This window comes from Papio anubis, chromosome 11 (assembly GCF_008728515.1).
Source record: "Papio anubis isolate 15944 chromosome 11, Panubis1.0, whole genome shotgun sequence".
Lineage (NCBI taxonomy): Eukaryota > Metazoa > Chordata > Mammalia > Primates > Cercopithecidae > Papio > Papio anubis.
The window spans coordinates 18,564,480-18,581,166 of NC_044986.1; the positions used below are offsets into that span (position 1 = coordinate 18,564,480).

The following is a 16,687-nucleotide window of genomic DNA, read 5'->3' on the forward strand; positions in this document are numbered from 1 at the left end:
CAATCACTGAGTTGATTTTGGCATAATTTCAGGGAATTGTAAATCAAGTTTGACATTTTAGGGGTGAAATAGCAATGCAGAGATGGGCAAATTTAGAAGGCATCACAGAGGGGCAAACCTGAAGGGGAACTGGAACAGCATTTTGGGAAGGATATGAATGAAAGCAGGAATGGGGGATGGTCAAGGAACCTTGTGTGATGTTTCCGTTGGCCCGCATTCTTCAGCCTATGCTGGTCTGACTTTGTTTCCATCTAGTTCATGAGTTCTGCAGTCCCTTCTGTGGGCCTTCAAGGATGTACTAGCTTTTTCTTACACTCTGTCATGGTGATTTAAAACCATTTATGATTTTTGTCCTTAACAAGCTCTTTTCCTAGCCTTCTACATTTTTAGGCATTACCATTTGCTCTGTTCTCTATTTTGAGGCTGCCTTTTCTTCCCTGCTGCACCATATGCCAATGTGAGTTTAAAAATTAATTGTGCCAAGCCATTCTCTCCTCCCCAAAAATAAATAAATAACCCCAGATCCCCCTTCCCTTCCGCCACAACACACACGCGGAGCTCCAAATGATCCATCTGTCCTATTGAAGATAACCCACTTCATCCTGAGGCAGGCTATTTTTGTTTGCTTTGTCTTGAAAATTCCTACATTGTAAGCGTTAAAGAGTATATTGGTTTCCATCAGAAAATGAAAAGGAAAGCACTTTGTTCTCCTGTTTCATACCTATTGCAGGGCTGTGCACAAAGAAATGCTCAATAAATGCTGATTGAATTGCCTTGATGCGGATCATGGTCTGTGCCACATTTCAGATTTTTCTGTGCACATTTTTACTGATGATTGCACATTTATAATCATAAAATGGATTATGAAAGGGGTAATATTCCCTGGAATCCAATATTTTCTTGATCTTTTTTTTGCAAATCTGCATCCTTTTAGGTGAGTTTAATTACCGAATTTTCAAATTCTCTGTGGTATCCAAGGATGGCTGGAAGCCTTCTGTGAGTACTGTTTGTTTTGTTTTCAAACTGCTTCTGTCCCTTTCCTTGATAGGGTAAGTAATAGCATTAGCTGTGTTACTGGAAATTTTAATCAATAAAATGTACATGCCTTTAATTAGGATGCTAGGAAGTACTGCTGAGTTTGATCATTTAGTTAATGCAATGGGCTAAGAGGCTCAAGCATTTATGTGCACAGGGTCAATTTGAGTAAATCTGAGCCTAGATGGGCAATTTTCGTATTTTTTCCAAGATAACCTAAATGAAAGATTCATTTTAAGGTCCAAAGTTAATACATGTTTGGGAAAGCAGTTCTCCTGAAACAGACATAGAAATGAGGGAGACTAGCTTTGCTTTTGAGAAGTTCACAGTTCAGTGATTCCTTCTCTCTTTCATGTACGCCTGTGGCTCAGCTCTCACCTCTGGGTGGATGGATACTACGAAAGCTATCCCTCCTGCTCTGACTTTCGGTGAGACCTAGAGCAGCATTCTCAGCTGCCTGCTGGACACCACTTCATGGATGTTCTGATGACCTCTTAAGCTTCTTATTAGATCTGAAATTAGCTCATTTTTACCTCTTTCCACCAAAACACATTATCTTTCCTGTGTTTCTTATCTAAATGGCTCTACTTTTTTGCAGTCAGTCTCTAACCTTTGGGATTCTTTTTGATGCCTTCCCTTTCATTGAAGGTTGAATTCAAGCTGGCCATGGCAGTCTGTACCTGTAGTCCTAGTTACCTAGGAGGCTTAGGTGGGAGGATTCTGTGAGCTCTAGAGTTTGAGTCCAGCCTGGGCAACATAGCAAGACCCCATCTCTTAAAAACTATATAAATAAATGAAAGAAAGAAAGGTTGATTTTTCCCCTTATCAAGTATCCATGTCCTTTTTCTTCTGGCCATTTGTCTATTAGGGCTGTCTCCTATAAACAGTGCCCATCCTCAGTTTGGCTGGGAATATGTGAACCCATGTAAGAAGGGAATGGCCCAGTGGGGTACTATCTATTCGTGAGATGATCTTAGATCTTGTTTTCCTTATCTACTAATATCCCTGTCTCACTCCACTTGTCCCTTGGTCATCAAACTTATCCATCTCTCTTCCCACCTCCACCTAGGCTGGGTGTTCTTTCCTTTCTTCCTCTTCCCAAGTGCTGATGCATAATTGACTACTTCCTCATTTACAATTTTTTATTAAGTATTTGTAGAAACAGCTCTTCCAATGGATTCCCTCTCCCAAGCACTGCCCCCTTTCAATTTGGTGCAACCTGAAGTCTGCCCATCCGCTAGTACTGCCCACCTCGAAGGAACCCCAACCATACCCCCTCCCAGTTAATGACATGGTGTCAACATTGGCATGCTTTGGGACTCCAAAGGTAGACATTGCATTTGTTCTCGTTTCCAAAAGCTCATGGAATGGATGTTTACTGCAAGGTAATAGCACCCAGATGATGATTTCTAACACACTGGAGAGAAGTGATTATTTTTGCATTGGGATACATGCTAGAGGTAAACTCAATGGGGAAATATGGATGAATCTCAAAAACATGCTGAGTGAAAGAAGCTGGGGTGAAAGGGTATATATTGGATGGTTCTATTTGTGTGAAGTTCTGGAATGTGCACAAAGTGATAGAAATGGGAACAGTGGCTGTGGTGTGAGGGCAGGGATTGACTGGGAAGGAGCACAGAGGAACTTTTTGCAGTGCTGGAAGTGTTCTGTATCTTGACAGATGTGTGGTTTACATAGGTGAATGCATTTGTTAAAACTCATCAAATTGTATACTTAAGATCTATGCTTTTTGCTGTATGTAAATTACACCTTAATTTAATACTAGAAACACAAAAAATTAATTTAAAGGGAAAAATTGCAGAGTGAAATGTGTAATAGTATCCTACTAGTGGTTAAAAAGACTGTATGTGTAGGAATAAACAAAATAATATGATAGGGAGAGGAGCAGACACGCTTTGTATTGGTTATCAGGAAGCATTTGCTTTGGAAGTGCTACTATTTAATATCAGACACTGTTTTTGGGAATACATGGTCACTTTTGCAGTGGTTCACAGCAGATTAAAATCTGATTTTAGAAATAGGAAGGTATAGATTTTCTCTGTGGAAACTTCCAATGCTTCTAAAAACCTTGCACCCTGCTGCCTTCCCTCAGTACCCGAAATAAATCACAACTGTTTGGTTTAAGTTTGGTAAGTAGGAGGGTTTAAATCACAGCTTTTATAATAACTAATATGTGGATCCCAGACTGATAGCCTACAGGCCATGGTAGGCCTGTGAACATGTTTTGTTCTGTTTTGTTGGAGAGTGGAAACATGGACAGTGGTGCTTTTTTCTTTTTATGAGTTGCAAATCTTTGAAACTTGGGAAATTTCCTGTAAAAATGTGAACGTCTGGCAATACCTGGCTGGCTTGCATTCTAAAACAACAATAATTGCTTGGATCTGAGTACTGGCTCCTCCCTTTATAAAATTAAGATATAATTTATTTTTTATCTATCCCACCATTCACAGTTATCTCAGGACCAATCTACTGCCTCCATTAAAAAAAAATTCTACTCTCAGTCCTATTTTGATTTGCAACCTCTGGATCAACATTTATGGAGCCCTTTCTATGTACTAGGAACTATCAAGGATATCAGGAACTATTTAGTATATACATGAGGGAGATATTCTTATATCTGTTTTACAGATGAAGTAACCAAGCTTCAATTAGAACCCACCTGAGGTTGCTCAGTAGCAAGTAGCCAAACCAAGATTTGAACTAGGTATTCTTACTCCCAGAGCCTACAAATTACTGACCATGTTGTTGTTTGTTTTTTACTTTTAACTTTAGTTTCATCTATTGTTGAGCAAAAATTTAGTACTTACCTCTGGTTGAGTTCTGATTAGTTTCTTTGTGATTTATTTTGGTAGAATAATCCCTGGTCTCCAAACACTATTGATTTTGCATTACTAGCAGTAAAAAAGAAAAAAAAATGTGTAATATGTATGTATATTATTTATTGGTAAATAATAAACTTGGGCTGTATTACCATTATGTACACTTTTAAACATATAGGTATTTAAAAGTCTTAAAGAATAAGAATATATATATATATTCCAGAATTTTCTCTCCACACTGCAGAAAATTATGTTGTAGGTATTGCACACCCTATCTTGGCAGCCAATAGATTAAGTGATGCCTGGACAATGATTCTGCCCGAAAGCATTTTCATATCAGAGACTGCCAATTTTGTACCCAATAAATTGTGCCTTCTAGATAAAGGATTCAGGAGAAAGGTCACCTGATTTGCACTATGGGAAGACAGCAGAAAGTTCTCCATTGTTAGAAAGGTATTGTCCCTCTGTAGCCACATTTAAACAACTGTATTCTAAAACCTTCTATAACTGTGAACTCCAAAATAGCCAAAGGCATTTTTTATTCCTATTAAGGCCTGGGATTCCCTTTGGGGAGCTTACGTTCTTTTCAAACATCTAATTTTGACATCTAATTTAATGCAGAGAAAAGCAGTACCCTCCCAGGTCTCAGTTTCTCAGTCTGAGATGTGGGGCCTCCATCTCACAGGACTTCTGCTATGATTAACAAATTTGTGGTTTAAATACTTGGACAAAGCAAGCGCTGAGAGAGGCTGTTAATACTGAATCAGTGTGAAATGTATTTGTGGATCTGTGCCAACGGTTTTCCCAGAATTCTGGTGCTCTAAAGAAAGAACGACAATTGAGTATGCTTTTAAAGGCTTGCTTTGCGCCTGCTCAAAGGTCACACCGTGTTCTCTCTCTAAATAGAGTTGTTTATATGTGGAAGGATAGGTTTTTCTTTCTAAGAGCTTCTCCATGTCCTTTGACCTCCTTCCCATCAACTTGTATGATCTGAGTGAAGCTTTATTCTGGAGCATCCTCTGTTTGGAATGTTCTTTTCTGCCCTCCGCTAACCTCCTTATTCCCTTGGTCAGTCTGTCTTCAAGGCCCAGATGGAACACCAGATTCTTCACAATCCTACCAGCACCAGGGTGACTTAATCTTTCCCTCTCATGCTCTTTCAAAAAAATCAGAGCACAGCATCTAGCGAATGCGAGGGAGCACATTTGACACACCCCTTGTGGACTGAAAGCCTTGTGTGTGTGCGTGTCATCATTGGGAATGCAATAGAAATACATAAAGTTGTTCATGTAAAATGTGAAACATACGCCACATCTCTGTTCTGGAACATTTTATTAAGAAAGAAACATTAGGCCATGGCTCATGCCTGTAATCCCAACATTTTGGGAGGCTGAGGTGGGCGGATCACCTGAGGCCAGGAGTTCAAGACCAGCCTGGCCAACATGGCAAAACCCCGTCTCTACTAAAAATACAAAAATTAGCCAGGCATGGTGGCACACACCTGTAATCCCAGCCACTTGGGAGGCTGAGGCAGGAGAATTGCTTAAACCCAGGAGGCAGAGGTTGCAGTGAGCCAAGATCACACCACTGCACTCCAGACTGGGTGACGGAGCGAGACTCCATCTCAAAAATAAAGTAAAATAAAAATTTTTTAAAAAGAGAGAAACATTAAAAAATTTAGGCCGGGCGCGGTGGCTCAAGCCTGTAATCCAGCACTTTGGGAGGCTGAGACGGGCGGATCACGAGGTCAGGAGATCGAGACCATCCTGGCTAACACAGTGAAACCCCGTCTCTACTAAAAAAAAAATACAAAAAAACTAGCCGGGCAAGGTGGCAGGCGCCTGTAGTCCCAGCTACTTGGGAGGCTGAGGCAGGAGAATGGCGTAAACCCGGGAGGCGGAGCTTGCAGTGAGCCGAGATCCGGCCACTGCACTCCAGCCTGGGCGACAGAGCGAGACTCCGTCTCCAAAAAAAAAAAAAAAAAAATTAAAAAGAAAATTAAGAGATCATTAACCATATCCCCAAACTCTAAGTCAAACCCCCAGACTTTTACTGCTATAACGATACACTGGCATGGTATTTACCATGTTGCACTGTAGTTAGGCACACCCATGCCTGGTTTCCTGCTAATGTGTGTGCTCTTTGTGGGCTGCTACATTATTCATCATTAAGGCTGCTGTCACCTGGCCCATCCTATTGTAGGCACTTAATGAATGTTTTAGTTAGCTCACAGTCTCAAAGGATAGAGAAGAGCCTGACACTGATTTTAACCCAGTCTCCTGTTCTGTTCCTTATCTAGCTTACATATTTCTTGTGACCATAAACTATAGGAGGTTCTGTGAAGCTAAAGCTGAAGTCCACAGGTGAAAGATCTCAAAAAAGGAAGCCAGTGAGCGAGAAGCCCTGATAATAGCATAGTCAGAAAATAGATTATCTGGGGTACTGGAGATTTCCTAGTAAATTGACAGTGAACATGAGGTTTGCCAGAGTGAGTCAGAGCTTTTCAGTGTTGAGAGAGACGAATTATAAATACTTCAAACGGTGCCATTAGAAACGCTTCCCTCTGCATTTTTCCTCCTGGGAGAGCCACGGTGGGGAAGCTGGAGCAGGCAGGCACCGTGCACCTGCTCCAGGGTCAGCACCTCTGTCAGGGGAGGTGCAGAGAAATGCTGACGCTGGGGTTTCTGGTTCTACACTCAGCTATTTATCCCACCAGCAAGGACAGCCTGTCTCCTAATTACCAACTACTGGGACAGCTTCCTATGTCCACAGCTGGCCAGGGCCTCTCGGGCATGTGCCTGCCACTTAGTGCCTTCCAGTTCAGTGGCACTTAGATATGCTCTAACCAGGAGGATGATAATTATATCTTGCAGCTGTATATGTAGTATAGCAGTTCTTAGACACTATAGTATAGAATGTGTACATTTTCCTCTTCTAGCAGAGCATTAATAATGGCCAGAGTGTGTTTTGTCTTTCATATCTGCCTTTTCAAGTATTGGCTACTCACATTTCACAGTGACTTATAGAGAATTACCAAAGGTTATTTATAAGGCATTGAGTACTAAGTATATACAGAGCCTCATGTAAAGGAAACAGGGTGACAAAGGCAAGACTCCTGCACTCCAGCAGCTTAGCAGCTGGCAGGAGAAATAAGACAGTCTATAGGTAACCTTATTGCAAGGCAGGATTATAAATACCATGGGAGAGCTGCTGTCTGGGGACAAGATAGGAAGAAATTGATTCTAATCAGAGTGATTCTGGAAGCCTGTATGGAGGAGGTAATGTTTGAGCTGCATTTTTAAGCACAGGTAGATTTTCAGAAAGTTCCAATGAGAAGGAGGTTGAGGAATTTCAGGAAAAGCAAAAGAAGCATGGGCAGGATGAAGAGATGGGTTGAGGGCATAGAGAAGGTTTGGCCGCTGACAAAGACTGCGGCCTGGTGGATTGTGATGTGTGGGCAGCACCTCAGTGCTCTGATTCTGTGGAGGAGATTCATGGGAGTGTCTTGTCTAACATATGGAGTTGGAGCTCAGGGGGTACCTGTGACCCCACTCTGAGCTGATCTTCATCTGTGGCTGCTTTCTTGAAGGCATTCCAAGCCTGCCTCTCATTGCACTTTGGGAACGTTGCCTATGCAGAGTATTGTCAGAGAGTAATTTGAGACACTTGATGCCTGTTAAACTAATTATGCTTCAGTCCTCAGAGTGCCGTGGTGCTCTCAATCCTGAATGCTCAGCAGATTTTATGTAGTATCTGAATTATTAATAGAGAAGATATGGAAGAGGGTGTTTGGCTGCTTGTTCCATTTTGAGCAGGTCTTGGGCAAGTGGCATTACGGGAAGAGAAGCAGCTGCATGCAGAGGGATGGAGGAAGCAGGCCTTCCAGAGGAGACCTGCCCAGACCGGAGCCTGTGCCAGTATGCTCAGAAAATCACAGCCTGCTTTGGAGGGATGGGTAAGACCCCTTAAACATTGGGCTTTGCAGAGAAGATGCCCAGGGCTGACCATGCAGAAGGACTGAACTTTAGGACTTGCGGGGAGCAGGGAGCAGGGATAGCCACTGCTGAGCAGGAGAACCTCAAATGGGCCGAGTCATCGCTACCTGGAAGTCCAGTTGCACCCCTTTTTCACAGCCTTCCCACTTAATCTGTTCTGTTTAGCAGCAAAGATCATCCTGACTTGTGAGCAACTGCAGGTGTTTTTAGAAGGCATGCCAAAGTCTTTTTGTTTGTTCATTTTGATTAAAAAGCAACAACAAAAATGAAAAGTAACCCCGTTGGCACTGATGAGGCCACAGGCTAACTGCAGACCATTTCCTTAGCAAACTAAATTCCGTAAATATTCGCATTGTAAGGTGGCAATTTGCTCTCTGACAAAATTTTATTCTTTAGTGAGAAGCAAGTAGATCCTAGCAGATGATTTAAGCAGGGAGGGGACACTTATCTGCGAAAAAGACTTAAATCACTATATAGAATAAAGTCCATGTTCATTTGTGGAGAACCACTGTGACTGATGAAGAAAGACCAGTAATTGAGGCATCTGTTCCCCGAGCACTGTGTAGCCCCAAAACGCCTGGCTTTGGGCTGGGGCTCATCACATCGGGTGTTTATTGAGCTCCTACAGCATGCAAAGGTTGGGTGTCCACAGTGCCCCTTGGTGAATTTTCCCACTGATGGTTCATTTTCATAATTTATCATAGAAGAGCTTGAGTAGGTACAGTGGAACTGCTTCTAGAAAGATTAGGAATTTCCTATCTGATAAGATACACAGGCCAGCAAAATCTTGGGCAGAAGTTCAACGTTTGTAATTATCATTAGCTTTGTAATGTGGTGCATTGTGATATCATATCATAGAACCATAGAAACGGTCACAGAACCCACTGCACTCCTTTGTGATTGCTGTGACTGTAGTTTCATGTGGGCTGTGGCAGAAGGAAGCGATGAAAGACCTGAATCCACTGGTGCTTCTTTAGGGTCTTCCCCAACTGTACTTTCCTGGGTGAAAAGGTTGCTGTCAGGCAGATACCACTGCAAGTCTATTTTTAAGGCTGGAGGCTTGGCCTCTGCTAGGTATTTAACTGGAGCCATGTGGAGGAGGGTAAGTGAAAAGCTCTGAGCACTTGGGGAGTGGAACTTAGTTCACAGGTGTCTGCAGTCACTGCTGCCAGCATCTGAACTCTCATCCCTCTCCACTGCCTGAGAATGGAGTCAGCCCCCTCACATTTATATGTAGTTCGATTGTCTTTAAAAGCAAGCAGCCATTTGTTATTCTCTTTAGCCGTCTTTATGATCCATATGTAGTTTACTTTGCATCCTGACCTAAAATTAACAAAATGTATCAAAATTCTTACGTATAATTCCGTTATTGAATAAGAATTTATTTTCTTTTCCTTTTCGCAGTCTCTTAGAAGACAGTTACATCTTGAACTAAATATATGGATCTGTAAACTTGTAAAAAAAAAAAAAAAATTTAGGAGTGTCCTGTGTATGCTCTGCAGATACGATGGCTAAGCATTGAGGTAGAGTTAATGCAGTGGAAATAGTTTTTGTGGGCAATACTTGACGAGTTTAGGGACCAAGAAAGCAGAACAACTTTGTTATGGAATAGTTACCTTTTTTCCAGGTCAGGAAGATGCTGGGTTTGAAGGATATAATCTCTTTTCTGTCCAAAGTCTATGTTCGTGCGTTGTTACTGTGTTCCAGAGCCTGCCTTCAAAGTGGCTGCATCACGTGTCTCTGTATAAACGCATCTGTATTTCACAAAAAGACCATGTAAATACATATAAGCAAGTAGCTGCTCAGGTTCTCGGTTTCAAAGAGCAGAGCTCTAGGAAACACAGCAAGAAAGAATTAACAGTGAAAGGCAGGAGTTTCCACACTACAATGTTTATTAGAAAACACTCTAGAAGAACCTGGTAGGGCTGAGGTGGCCCTCAGGGATCTCCATCTTAAACAAATTGGCCCAGAAATCACATTTTGGGAAATATGTTTTTTTGGTTTTTTGACGGATGAATGCCACTCTTTTTTCCAGTTGTATATCTTTTCTTTCTTTTTTTTAAAATTTCAATAGTTTTGGAGGGAACAGGTGGTGTTTGGTTACATGGGTAAGTTCTTTAGTGGTGATTTCTGAGATTTTGGTGCACCTATCACCCGAGCAGTGTACACTGCACCTAATGTGTGGTCTTTTATCCCTTACTCTCATTTTGAGAAGCATTGATAGAACATCTTACATTGTATATCCGAAGGTTCTTCAAAATAGGCAAGCAGGGAAAAGAACACATACAGATTGTTTTACCTGCTTTGTAAACTGTTTTTAGAGGAAGACTTTGGAGGTTGGTGTCGGGCTTAATTCCCAGAATTTTGGAGCAGAAATTTTGAGGTGTGACTTCGGTAGTGGTAGAAGTCCCATGTTCCCACTTTCCCCAAGTCCACGCAGTCTGAGTGCCCCAGACAGTGTCTGTTTCTTCCATTCCCACCGTGCTTCCCATTGGCATAGAATAATTCCAGCCAATTGGAATTCTCAGGTTTTTGAATTGTGTTGCCAATAGATGAGGAACTAGTAACAAAAGAAGCAAGAATTTCCTTTCTCTGCATCATCTGCCTGGGGCCTTTGTGGAAGGACCTATTGGATAGGAAGAGTCATAGCGTGGAATTCAGAAGACCTGGCTCCACCCTAGGCTTTCTGCATTGTCCTGAGAAAGTTGCGTCTTCTCTGAGACTTACCTTCCTCATCTTAAAGGCTGGTGTAGATCAGTGCTTCCTGAGTGCTGGCACTAGTCTGGGAGAATGTTTAGAAATGTAAATGACGAGTTAATGGGTGCAGCACACCAACATGGCACATGTATACCTATGTAACAAACCTGCACATTGGGCAATGTACCCTAGAACTTAAAGTATTAAAAAAAGTAAGTTCTTGACCCCTACATGCAAGAATCCCATATATATATTTTGTATTTTTTCAAAAGTTCTACAAATTTTTTTTTCTTTTTTTTTTTTTTTTTGAGACAGAGTCTTACCCAGTCACCTACGAGTACAGTGGCATAATCGTAGCTCACTGTAACCTCAAACTCCTGGGCTCAACCAATCATCCTGCCTCAGCCTCCCGAGTAGCTGGGACTATAGATGCATGACACCACACTTGGCTAATCTTTTAATTTTTTTTTTTTTTTTTTTTCTGTAGAGACATAGTCTTGCTATGTTGCCAGGGCTGGTCTCGAAGTGGCCTCACGCCTCACGCCATCCTCCCACTTCAGCCTCCCAAAGTGCTAGGATTACAGGCGTGAGCAACCATACCGGCAGATGGTTCTTATGCGCAGCAGTATTTGGGAACTACTGGACTACATTACCTTTGATGGCCTTGTCAGCTCTATAGTTCTATTCTAGAGTTTTAATAAAAAGAAATTTATATTAGAACATAATAGCCCAATGACAGGAGAAGGAGTGTGAGTTTATTCATTTTGGCTTGTGACTTTTGTATGGTTGTAGACGGTCACATACGGTCACATATTGTACTGCATCTTACTGTGTGGATGTTAAAGAGTAAATGATAATTACTGGGGGTTGTCCTTTTTATAGCAATACATTAATTCCGTGAAGATCCTTCTAGCTTGTAATTTTGTGAAAAGCTGAAGCTACCTACATGTTAATTCTGTCTCCATCATATGATTCTGCCATCAGAGAAAACCCATGAAACAACTTTAAGACAGTAAACACTGGCTTAATGGAATGAGGCAGAAGGATTTTCCTGGTACTGAGGGGAGGGGTTCCCTTCTAGAAAATGGAAAGGAAATGATTGTTTGCTACGGCTGAGAGCTGGATTTGTCACAAGTTAAAGCTGAGGATCTTTAATCGAGCCTCCCCCACCTCCACCTGTGAGATCTGAAATACTGGAGAACTTGGAATTATTACCCTGGGATTTTTCTGATAGACATTTTTAGATTATACAAAATATGTGTATATATCCCTAGCCCTATTCTCAGTACTCTTACCAGATGATACTGAATATTCTAGGAGTATTTGCAGGAGAATTCTTGTAGATATTACAGCTATATTCTTTCTCTTGTTCTGGATATTAATCTGATGTTCAAATATGCATTCATGTCTGAGACTGAGTTCCTGGTAGTGGCTGTTTTTATACCTAATCATCTGACTGAGAATATGGCACCCTAAGCTCTTGAGGGTAATCACTTAAATACATCTGCCTTAATCTTCTTTGCTGGGCAGTGAGAAAAGGAGACAGTAAGGAGCCAGGGGAACAGAGAGAGTTGTGGGCCAGCACCGCTCCTTGGGCCCCCGCTGCCCATTTCTCATTTCTTGGAAATCCATGCCAAGATGCCTGCCTTCCTTGGTCTAAAGTGTCTGGGGAAATTGTGCAGCTCTGAGAAAAGCAAAGTCACCTCATCTGAGAGAACCGGTGCCAGGGGCTCGAACAGAAAGAGACTGATTGTTGAGGACCGGAGGGTCTCTGGGACCTCCTTCCCCGCTCACAGGCGTGCCACTGTCACCCATTTGCTGTATCTCTGTCCCGAGGACTACTGCCCACGTGGGCGCGTATGTAACAGCGTTGATCCTTTTGGTAAGTAAAATAACCCTCTCTGGACGTGGTTTTGTGTTTTGTGATTGGCGTAATTAAGAGAGTACTATCCAGATCATTCTTCCGTGATGTGTTCTTCAAAGGAAACACTATCCTTAATATATAATTAATGGGGGTGAGGGTGGGAGAAATGGAGAATGTAACATAAGTACAGCTATGGAGCTAAATTCCGAGGATATTTTTGTCCAGGATTTTATGATCTTCAGTAACAAATGTATCTCTTTCCAAACTTGGTAGGAATAACTGTCAGTAATAGGAAGTATGATGGAAAAGAAAGATCTCTATCTGTAGATGCTGTTATTTCATATGACAAAGGATGAACGGAAAGAAAATATTCAAGGCGGGAGATGGAGGCTAGCACAAGATGACCTAAGTAAAATTGAGGTCCAAATTGTGTCACTGTGTAGGGAGGGCTCGTCTTGTGAAATGTTCTAAAAAATATAAAATAAAATAAAAAGAAAGCATTGTAATATTGAGAGAACTTGTTGAGGCTTCTTTTCAGTGAAGCTCATTAAAACGTGTCACTCATCCCTCTGCCTGGGAAAGAGGTAGAGAAGACCCACTCTCAGGATAGAGTTATTGCACTTGGGAGTTTTCTGACTTTGAAGTTATCATGGTGCCTTTATTAATGAAGATGATACCTACCCAACTGCTCACGCCTTGTCAAAGTCAGCACTAGAAGTAGTACAGGAAGCAGAAGGTGATTAACCATGGTCCCTATGAATGTATGAAGTTAAGTCAAATGAGCCAGGAAGCATAACATATTCCTCATCATTCTTGGACAGCCAGAGTTGAACTGGATTCAGTTTAGCCAAAGTAAGGGAGTTAAGATGTTCTGTTTTGTTGCAATCAGCTTTCAATAGCTTTATTGAGCTATAATTCATAGGCTATAAAATTCATCCATTTAAAGTATACAGTTCAGTGGGTTTTAGTATGTTACTGATGTGTTACATACATATTTTCACTGCCTCAAAAAGAAACCCCGTACCCTTTAGCTATTGCCTCCCCACCCCAACCTCTTCACCCCCATCTCTCAGCCTGAAGAAATCAAAATCTACTTCTGCCTCTTAGATTTCCCTATTCTGGATATTTCATGTGAAGGGAATTTATAACACGTGGTCTTTCGTTTATGGCTGCTTTCACTTAGCACGTTTTCAGGGTTCACCCATGTTGTAGCACATGTCAGTACTTTATTCCTTGTTATGGCCAGATACTATTTCACTGTATGGATATTCCACAATTTGTTTCTCCTTACACCAGCTGATGGACATTTGGGATGTTTCCAACTTTTGACTCTTATGAATCATGCCCCTATGCATATTCATATACGAGGTTTTTTTTTTCTCTCTTTTTTCATGTCAGATGGGTAATGTGCCAATGTCATAACAAGGTTCAAAGGTGGCACACCTCACACACACATGCATGAACACATCAAAAGAATCATCATATACAGGTTTTTATGTGGACATATGATATGTTCAGGGCTCTTGGGTATATACCTAGGAGTGGAATTTCTGGGTCATGTAATAAGTCTATGTCTAACCTTCTGCAGGACTTCTAGATTATTTTACAAAGCGGTTATTCCATTTTACATCCCCACCAGCAGCATATGAAGGTCCCAGTTTCTCCACATCCTTGCTAATACTTGCTATTATCTGCCTTTTTTTTTTTTTTTTTTTTTTTTTTTGAGACGGAGTTTTACTTTGTTGCCCGGGCTGGAGTGCAATGGCCTGATCTTGGCTCACTGCAACCTCTGCCTCCCGAGTTCAAATGATTCTCCTGCCTCAGCCTCCCAGGTAGTTTGGATTACAGGCACGTGCCACCACACCTGGCTAATTTTGTAATTTTAGCAGAGGTGGGGTTTCACCATGTTGGCCAGGCTGGTCTGGAACTCCTGACCTCAGGTGACCTGCCTACCTCCACCTCCCAAAGTGCTGGGATTATAGGCGTGAGCCACCACGCCTGGCCTTATCTGACTTTTTTGTTCTAGCCATCCTAATGGGTGTGAAGCGGTGTCTCACTGGGACTCTACAGAGCTTCGGCTGGGACAGAGAAGGCTGAGGAGCAGGTCAGTGCTCAGGCAGGACAGGATACTGACAGCTGCTGATGGTGACAGCTCCTTGTCTCTTACTCTTAACAAGCTTCTCGTCATGATTCCAGGCACATCCCTTTTTAGGGTAGCAGGGAGTGGGGATGGAGAAGCCACGCCTTCTTCCCAGTCCCCTTACAAGCTCTGCTCAGAAGACTTTGTTCAGAACCAACTGACTATGCCTATTGCAGCAAAGGACACCTCCCTCAAAAATCAGATCCACATACTAGTGGATACCTAGAATCCCTTTATTGAGGAAAAAACGTTTTATTCCACAAATAGGAATAAAAATGAAACATATAGATTTCTGCCAGAGCTAACACTTTATTCTGAATGACTTTGGTGCTTCTGTGGAATGTTTCTACTCAAAGAGACTCAGATCAGATATTTTTGGAGTGAGCCACTGTTGCTCTTGAAAGAGAGATAAGATCTGTTGGGAGGAGAAGGCAGGAAGGCAAGGGGAAGCCAGGTAAGCTTAGTTTAATGAAAGCATGCTGGATAATGACTTATCAGCAGATTCCCTCACGAGGGAACAAGAGAATTAACAGTATCAGAGAGTTTTGGATACAGGAAAGGTAATCATCATTGGGATATCCATATCTTAGTGGAGGCAGATAAGGAAATCTGGGAGATTAGTTAAGTCTTGTGACTTGGAGGTTGGACATTCCAGAATTTGACTCCCAGCTCTTCTACTCACTAAATGTGTTACTTTGGGAAGTTAGGAATTCCAAGTGCGTTTCTCTGTCCCTAAGGCAGGCAGGGAATGCATACCTTATATGATCACTTTGAGCAGGCCTATCCCTAGAGTAGATGGGGCCCTGGGCAAATATTTTTTGTAGGGCTCCTGTCTATATAAACAACTTGAGTCACCCAAAGGCAGTGTGTCAACAGCTCAGTCTGTTTCAATCATGGGAAAGAAATGCCACACCAGCCTGAGGAAGTGATTGCTTGCTAGGCTTGTCTCCTAGAATGGAGCCAGCTCCAGGGCCCCAAGAAACCCCATTGGCATGACTCCTGGGGTTCCTTGGGGCATCTGGCCAACCCTTTGCCCAGTATGGGAGAGATGCAGAGGATCACTAGAGAGATCTGTGAAGAGAAGGCTCAGATTCCCCATCCGGACAGCACTGCTGGCCCCAGCGATCCCAGGTACCAGAGCGCACTTAGACATTTTTGAGGAAGGAATAGGGTTAGGGCAGGGGCCCTGTTTGCTTGTGTCTAAGGGCAGTATTGATTATGAGGACTCAATGAGAACCTGGCTGGGCATGGTGGTGTGGGCCTATAGTACCAGCTACTTGAGAGGCTGAGGCAGGAGGATCACTTGGGCCTAGGAGTTCAAGACCAGCCTGGGCAACATTGCAAGACCCTATCTCAATTTTAAAAATCGTAAATAGCGATAAAAATAAATTTAAAGAATGAGAACGTGCATATCAAAGTGTTTGGTGTAGTGGTGCACAGAAGCATACGGTAAATGCTAATTTCAGTAATAATAATAGAGTTGCAATATAGTCAGCATTAGTCATTTTTGACAATCTCTATGGAGGTTGAATTAAAAAAATAAAATAAGAAAAATTGTTTATTATTGATAAAAATAATTTCTATTGTTTGCCTTCCATGCTGTGAAACAATAGAGGCCCACAACTATAGATGCTGCACAGGACGTGGGGTTCCCAGGAAGCCACTGTGTGCTCAGAGCATCCTGTTTAGGACAGGTGCTTGGAGGAAGTGCGCCCTCCTGCAGCCATGCGTGTTCCTGTGCTACGAAGCCCCAGAGTGTTCAGGAGCAGCTCCTGGCAGGGTGCTCAGGAATATTTGGCACAGGCCTCCTGCAGCTGTCAGAAAGATCTCAAGATGCTGCAGCTTCCTGTTGTTGTCTGGTGCTCAATCCCTGCTTTGAGTTGTGCTGGACTCCATGATTTTCCAAGTGTCCCCATGCGTATCTGTCCTTTGTTATGCTCAAAACAACCCTTGGATGTTGCAAGGGAAGAAATTGTTTTCCTCACTTAACAACAGCAATGAATTAGCAAGAAGATGGGAAAAGTGGGCAAAACAAATATATCAGTGAACATACAAAATAGCTTCCACAAAAATATATCAGTGAACATATATCAGTGAACATATATCAGTGAAATAG

At 42.2% G+C, this 16,687-nt stretch overlaps 1 protein-coding gene and 1 non-coding gene across 3 annotated transcripts in view; one reads left to right on the top strand and one right to left on the bottom strand.

Moving 5' to 3' along the window:
- LOC108580473 (translation initiation factor IF-2-like) overlaps window positions 1–16,687 on the top strand; it is a 228,230-nt gene that overhangs the window by 160,626 nt on the left and 50,917 nt on the right. The window lies entirely within an intron of this gene.
- LOC116269623 lies at window positions 13,824–13,923 on the bottom strand. The gene has a single exon (XR_004177241.1). It is a non-coding gene; the product is annotated as a small nucleolar RNA U13 (small nucleolar RNA).